Genomic DNA, 8,330 nt, shown 5'->3' with positions numbered 1-8,330 from the left:
CAGGGCCAGCTCTTAGACACCTTGTAAAAGGGAGTTACATTGTCTTCCAATGAGAGGGAAAAGGCTGAAGCTAGTTCTTTAAATTCCTTCTGCCTATCCTCCTCCCAAGCAAATGCCTACAGCATGATACAGCCAGGAGGGTAACACTCCATAAACTTACACTCAGGTGACAACAAGTGTCTCAAACCTACAAATCAGTGGGATGTTTTCCCTAATAAGGGTGAAGCGTGTCAGACTAACAACTAAGCAATTTTATGTGCTGAGAGGGACTTAGCATCAAAATAAAACTGGCAGACTAGGAAAAAGTCATATATTTGCTCAGCAAACCTTTAGTCTGTGTGACTTCCTTGTGAGAGGCTAAAGAACAAAGGATGATGTGTTTCCAGCTACCATTTGAAAGCTGGGGAAAATTTCACCATGACTTAAAAGATAGACAAGCAAGTGTTGCTTAGCTCAGGGAGTATCCTGCTTTTGGTTTACATTTTACCCCAGAGTTTTCACTTACGAGTTCTGCAGTGTGTATGTGTGATCTTGAGACAGATTTTTTCCCAGATGATTTTCTTGAGACAAGTCTGCAGTAGCTGTTTGGTCTAGCAGACATATTGTTTCATTCTCCTGGCTTTTTTTTTTTTTCAACCTGATAATGACAGCTACAGCTCTCTTATTTTTAAATTGCATATTATTTAATTTCACTTGTACTTTTTGCCTTGAAGTGTTTTTTTTTTGATAGCTTGTACCCTTTGTTTCTCTGTTGTAATAACAGGGCACATCATAACATTAATCACAAATTACAGGTTTCTCCTTCTGTTTCCTTTCTTTGAAGGAGATCTTTTGCTAATATGGGGGATTTTTGTATGTGAAGATCTTAGCTACAGTCAAGAAAAATAACTGGAATTTCTCCAGGGGCATTTGACTCTAGTTTCAAATTTAAGCTCATTATTCTGTAAAAATCTAGCTTTTGTAGGAAGTCAAAGATGCAAAGAGGGTGAAGGATGTCTGTAAGAAGTAGCATCAGTCTTCCTGAAAGCTTTATACTTTCAGGAGTTTAAACCCAAACTCATTTCAAGGTCTCCTCTGTGAAGGTCACTGAGCTGTCAGGTTATGTTATTCAGCTTTTTCCAGAGCACATGGCTGTGGTCCAGTCTGTCCAGTCAGGACATTCTGGTGTGTCAGGACAGTCCCTAAAGAAGCTTTTATGGTTTCAAGTCTTAGTGTGCACAGAGATATACCATGCTACAGTAGTACACATCTGACTGGTGGGTACATTGTAAGCTCACTTGTGAATGACTGCAGGCATCACAACCATCTCTGAAATGGCAGGGAGATTTGAGTAAAAGGGCTCAGATAGCCAATGGTTACCTTCTGGTCCTACTGTCATCTCCATTTTGAAGATAAAATTGGATTTATTCCTCCTTAAGAACAGAAATCTCAAGCACCTGCTGCTATTTCAGGAGACGTGCTGCATCCTCTCATCCCCTCGCTGAGGAAGAGCTCTGATGGGAGAGCAACTGTCAGAGAGAGGCTGAATGACACTGAGCAGGTGCAGGAGGCAGCAATTGTGCATTTGGGCAGCTGACCACCAGATGGTCCTTCCTATAAAACTGTGGAGAACTGTGGATAATACTGGGTGTATGACAAGGCCTGCTGGGCTCCACAAACCCTGTGTGAGGGGAAAAAACAGAATGCTCAATGTAGGATTTCTGCAGCAACTGTGGTTCTTCAAAGGAAGCCAGAAAGCAAAACAGCCCAGGTATGCAAGGAAAGAAGTATTTTCATTTTGCCATATTATTGAAATAAGGATGGCTGGAGAATGAGGTGACCAGTAGTGTGCTGTGTTGTGGAAAGAAGGGGAGGAGAGGAGAGGCAGGTGTAGACTTCTCCACATGAACTGCACCAGGCCTGGGCTGAACCTGGATCCTGGTCTCTGTTTCTGGAATCTTTCCTTCCATCCTTGTATGTCAAGGTCACTGTAACATCCAACTGATCGTTTATTATAGCCTTTTCCTTGTTGCAGCAAGTCCTGCAGTGCTGGTCTGGCAGCATTCCTGCATTTCAGAAAACCCCAGCTGACCAAGGAAGCCCCTCACATGTCCATCAGCAGGTTCCTCCTTATGTACCTCCTTTAGCCCAAAATGTTTTAGACCCTTGAATTGGCAGCTTGTGGAGGTAGGCGAATACTTGTCCCTCACTAAGAAGAATGTCCCTGACCTGCAGTGCTGCTGCATACCTTTCATGTCTGGTTATCAGCAGAAAATGGAAAACTTATTTATTTTATACCATGATAGAAAATTCAGTTCTTAGTTCTTTTTTTGTGTTCTTCCATCACTGCTTTGACATGATTCCAAGATTTTTTTCCTGTCACAGAAGTATGTTTTTTCTTTCAGTTTATGGTAACAAAAAAATGGTTCTGTCCTTTCAGATTTTGTTGAAACAGGACTGATGGCAGGGCAGGATTTATGATGGTGCTGGCATTAGTTTAGACCACAGTGACACTGGGAAACGTGGTGTTGGTTTGTTGTCTCTGGGCGAAGGAAAGAACAATTCCTTCTGGCCTTTAGGAGAAAACTAATGTATGATGAAGCTTGCTTCATCATCTTGTGATTGCTGGGAGAGAAATTTTAAGGTGGGGATCAGAAATTTGGCAAGGAATCTCTCTAACATTTTGAGCTGCCTCATCTGTAGGAAATTCTCAACCAGGCTAATTTGGGAATAGCAGTCCAAATTTCACTTTGTAGTCTGCAGAACCCTTTCTGTCTGCATTACTTCAACAGCCAGACACTAATTTATAAAACTTCAGGAGTGGATTGGATGGCATAGTGTTCTGGACACACAACAAACATTTCCTTAAGCCTGTGTCTTGCCCATTTTTAGTTTTGTTTTCTAAAAGTTAGGCTGTCTCCAAGGAAGTTGCCTCCTCAGAGGCAGTTTTAGCATGAATATGCTGCTTTTCTAAACTCAAGGACAAGAGACCTGGATTTACTGTAGATTCTGGGAAGGGTTCAGCGTGCTGGAGACTGATCACTGATTCCTTGGTAATTTGTTGGCACTGATTGGCATGCAGGGCTTTTCCCTGGTCCATGACAGTAGAACACACTGCAGTGCTTCCCTGGGGGCACACAGCAAGAGCAGGTTCTGTGGGAAGGCAGGCAGCTGACTTCCCTGAGGACAGTAAGGCATGGACAGGGTCACTCAGCATGTGGCTGTCACAGACCCCTCTCACACACCCTCTGTGCTGCATCCAATCACAAATTCATCCTTTCCCATCACCTCACTCCGGTACTTTCAGTTTTTTTTCCTAATTTCCTTGGCTGCAGGCTGGGCCAAGCACAGCAGCTGCAGAGTGTGTGGGTGACCCTGCTTTGCTGCTGCCCATGCAGATGCAGGATAACCCACAGGCCTGCTGAACAGCATCCCAGCTTTGTCCTCTCAGGGCACATGGGCTCTGCAGGCTGCTAAGCTCCCATTGTCCTGGCAGACACCACAGAGGCAGCAGGCTGGACTCTGAGCATTCCCTGCTGAGTGCTAATCACGGGGTTCTCCTCTCTGCTCAATAGATGTGTGGTGTTCCTCTTCACGGAAGGAAACTGCCTCCCACGCAGGGCTGAAAATGAAAATTGTAACTGTTTCTAGAACATGAATATCTACATACATTTGCATATCTTTATTCACACAAATATATATATGTACACACACACCCTTAATACAGAATCATTTGCCAATTTCATCCGTGTGTGGGAGGTTGGCACTTTATGAAACTGTTTCACAATGCATCATGACTTCATAAATAACAATGATAATAAAGTGGTTTATGTAGTAAAAGCACAGCTAATGCAGCTCCAGTTTCTTCTGGAGTTTATAAATATCCTAAAGAATTTTGATAACTGAAAAAATTACAGGCAGCTCAAGACTGGTTTAAAAGGTAAATACTAATGTCTCTTCTCCACTTCTGAAAAGTTGTTTAGCAAAAGCCTATTTTTGTTACTAACAAAGAGGAATAATACACTGAACTGTAGAAGAACTGATTGTGTCTGCTAGGACTGGCCAAAATCCAGCTAGGCCAGCATCCTTCATTTGACAAAGGTATCACCAAGTGCTTTGGTAGAAGTCCTCTCATAAAAGACTTTGTGGAAAATCAGTGGGACAATTTTTTATTTCAATTTACTGTTATCTCTTACCATAGTCTGACAGTTAAGCTTTTAAGTCTATGTAGTTTTCCAATACAATTCTCTTTCAGACCCTGTGGTCTTGAGCAGTCCTATATCTTGTACACAAAATAAATTGTCCAGAGACAAGACTAGACAATAGGCATAAATTAACTTTGGAAATCATTTAGGGATCATTTGATCAGCTGCTCCTTTGAAACTCTTTCTAGTGGTTATTTTAATGCTGTAATTAGTCAAGAGGACCTATAGAGTTTCTGAGTGGGAAAAGAGAGTCAATAAAAAATAAAAATAATTAATGAAAGTCATTTAGAGAGGAAATTTAAGATAGTAGAGACCTGTACAGACCTGTACTTTTCTAGTGATTTTATTGTATGTGAGACTGAATCCAGTGTGAATAAAGATGTATTTTTTCCTCATTTCAGATATTCAGTTGAAGCCACAAGAAGGCATGTTGGGTATTTCTCATTTGTAATAAAAACATCTTTGTGCTCTTAGAGTAGTGGGAGAAGAAAACTTGAAATAGTGCCAGCTGCAGTTATATTTCTCAGTGGAGAAATCTCTCTGAGTATATCAGTCTTTTGCTTAGTTCTGTTTTCAAAATTTACACTCAGAAGTGAATCCTTGCCTTTGCCTATTCAATTTTATTACTCTTATTTTCACCTGAAATTCTAATATGATCAGTATCTCATTTCTGTGATCTGTATCCTTCCTTCTAATTGCATGTGCCAAAACAAGAGGATGGAGGACTGTGTCATTCTTGGTTTCTCCTCAGGTATGCACAATTTGCTGTATCCCTGTCATTAAAAACCAATTCCTGGCCAACTATAGCCCATATTTCTTACTCTACTTAACCAGTTCTGGCTTGTGCAGCTTCTTCTTATGGTGTTTGCTCTACTACTTGTGTTGCTGTTCTGCAATGGCCACAGAGCTGACACAGAATACTTCCTTTGCATCATCAGTAAACTATGGGAAGAATTTGGAAAATACATGGAGCATAGTACTAGGTAATCAATGTTCTCTGTGGTCAACAGTGCTTAGAGTTTGAGTCATATGAACTAAACCACATCAGTTGTGGCTGAAGTGTTTTTAAGAACTGGAAAAACAAGACTTCAATGAAGTTTGTGTATGTGAATCAATTTACTGTAGTTGGCTGATGGTGAGGAATGCCAGCTACTGCACAGCATAAGGAATTAGGGTCTGCAGAGGACAATAGTAATTTAAAACTTCGTTGGAAATATTCTTGTGCACATACCCCTTACTTCTTGAGTAAGAATCAGCTCAAATATGATACATTTGCATATGTTACCCCTAAGTGTACAGATATTAATACTCTTGGATGCTAATCTGAGATACTTTTAAAAGCAGAGAACTGTGGACACTGTATGTAGCCTGAGAAAGCACCAGAGCAAAGACAGAGAGCTGAAGGCCCACTCTGCTCTCCAGGCTGCTGACATTCTTTGTGTGTATTCATTGTTACATCAACATGTCCCTCAAAGATGAAATAGATATAGGAGAATTTTAGAGAAATTATTCACCTAAACCCTCACAGTAAGAAGAAAGGATTATTTTCATTGCACATACAAGACAATGCAGGCTGAAATAGCTGAAGAGAATCACTGATGAACACAAGCACCCTGGCACACCTAGCATCAACAACAATTTGCTGAACTACACACATCTAAAGAAAATTTGAGATAATGCTCTCCAACCAGGTAAAGGTCAGTCTGTTTGTGATAGGAGTCTGCTTCTCAGACTCCCTGCCAGTCAACATCTGCAGGCTATTTAATCCAGCATAGGGGCTTATGTCAGAAAAAGGTACATAACTGGGCTCCACTAAAGGCCACAGAGGGTGAGAGAAACAGGGGAGGAGACCAAGAAGCTGCATCTCTTGGTTAGACTGAGGTGAACAACAAACATGTGCTGTCCTTGGGCAAGTGACCACTTGAAAAAATCAGCTAACCCCCAGACTTTAACACATTAAACCATGTCTGTCACATTTGGGCTGCCTACAGCCTGTGCACACTTTGTCAGATCCTACACACCTTGCCCAGAGCAAGTACATCTGTGTGTGACCAGAATAAAACTCAGAAGGAGCAATGCTGTCAGTGCTTGTATGTCACCTTAAGCTCTTTGTGGCCACTTTCAAGTGGTTCTTTTCTGTAATACTCAATAGCCTTTACCCTTCCAGGAGATTTTTTTTGGTCAAGGTTTCACTGACATTAAAATCAGGTTATTTGAAGGAGGAGAAATCCCATTTCTTCTTCATTTAAATTTACTATTAAATTATTTGCTTTTGCAATAACAATATTTTTTTTCACAGCATCTATGCTACAAGTACAATTTCAACAAATTTCATGTGTGGATGTGGTTTATCTTTGAAAATTTAAAGGAAAAGAGTAGGACTCTTCACAGCAATCATTCAATAATCATTCAAAGCCTCAAATTTTGCCAACTGTGTAGATTTCATCCAATATATTTTTAAATGCTTTCCTTCACCCACATTTGTAATAACAAAATACTTTAAAAATATTTACACTTTAGTTTACTAGAAAAGAGCTTTTCCATAGCAGAAAATATTACTCTGTTGTTTTGACCACAGATAAAAAATGGCAGCTTTAGGACTAAACCAGAAGGCTGTACCTGTATAAGCAGCACAGCTAAAGCAAAGCACATAGAGCACCCAATACATGCAATTGCAAGCCCAACTGGTACCCACCCACTGGGCACCTCTCAGCTGCACACCTGGTCTGCAGGCTCTTCAGCCTTCACCCTGGTTTTCTCAGGCACAAGAATTTCTAAGAAGAGCCTTCAGCTTCAGAGATATGGAATCTAAGACACATGGGGTATTCAACCTCAGCCAGAAATAGAGTCAGAAGTGGGAAAACCTGCTTACTTTCCAATTCTGCTCTGCTGATGTATATTCCTGGGAGCTTCAATTCCAGGGTGAGTTGTGCCAGAAATTCTCCTGTAGCTAAGACAACTTAAAGCTGTAAAGGGTCAACAAAGTGAGGCAGCTGCTTCCAAGTGCAGGAAGCATTTCCTTGAACCTCAAAATCCATGCCATATTCTAAAAATAAATGCAAAGCAGATAGATATTACAGAAAGAACAAATGAACACCAAGAAAACATCTTCACATTAATCCAAGCTCCAGGGATGCAGGATTTGATGATAAAATGTTATTTAGCAGCACTTCACCTCTATAAATCTGGTATCACATTAAAAGGAGACCAGTACATTAAGTCCATCATATTAATGGAGAAACAAAGCTGTTGGAGGTGGAAAGACTTAATCAAAACCAGATCTGGGTCTACCTGTATTGGATTAGACCCATTTTATCCAGAAAATGCTGTCACTGACTACAGACACATCACAGGAAAGTATAAGAAAACCCACTTACATGTGTTGACAAATCTACCTGGTTACATTATTGTGAGGTGCAGAAGGGAGGCTGATGCAATTGGTGAGTTAAATCTTCAGTAAAAAAAAAAGCACAGGAAATTATTATTCTTTCCTTTCATATCATACAAGTAGCTTATGGAAATGTGTGCTAGAAAAGAAAATATGAAAAAGCTCAGATTTGTAGTTTTAATTACACTGTCAATATCATGCAACTCACGCTGAAATTAGAGAGCCACCTAAAGAGCTTACTTAATCTGTCATGTCTCTGAAGGCTGCAACTCAAAGGACATGAAGTCTTGTCTTTAACTGTTGAAATGCAAAGTGAAAAAGTCACCAAAAATATAAGGAACTTGTATAATACTGACATGGATAAATTTCAGTATTGGAGTGACACCCAGGGAAATTTGCTGCTTGGTTATCTGAGGCTCAGGTAGTGAAATTCAGCTAAAACCAGAGGAAGTTGTGAATTCCTTGCAGTTGTTTGACTGTCAGGACTTCAGAATCATCAGGACACAGGAAAAACCATACTTACTGCTGGTCTTGAGAGATTTCATGGAAAGCAGCCCCAAACTAGAAACAAAATTAAATGTTTATTAACATTCAAGTGTAATCAAACTAAAAACCACCTCCCATGGAAATAGCAGAGGAAGACACCTGTCCAACAATACCTTTCCATCAGAGGCAATTTAAACAAATATTTGGTTTGCATTTTTCCATTGGTTAAAAGTCATATTATCATCATAGTCTCCCCTGAGGGAGTTGAAAGG

The sequence above is a fragment of the Ammospiza nelsoni genome, chromosome 3, assembly GCF_027579445.1.
Source record: "Ammospiza nelsoni isolate bAmmNel1 chromosome 3, bAmmNel1.pri, whole genome shotgun sequence".
NCBI classification, from domain to species: Eukaryota; Metazoa; Chordata; class Aves; order Passeriformes; family Passerellidae; genus Ammospiza; species Ammospiza nelsoni.
The sequence above is the reverse complement of the archived record's forward strand: the minus strand, read 5'-3'. Positions refer to the sequence as shown.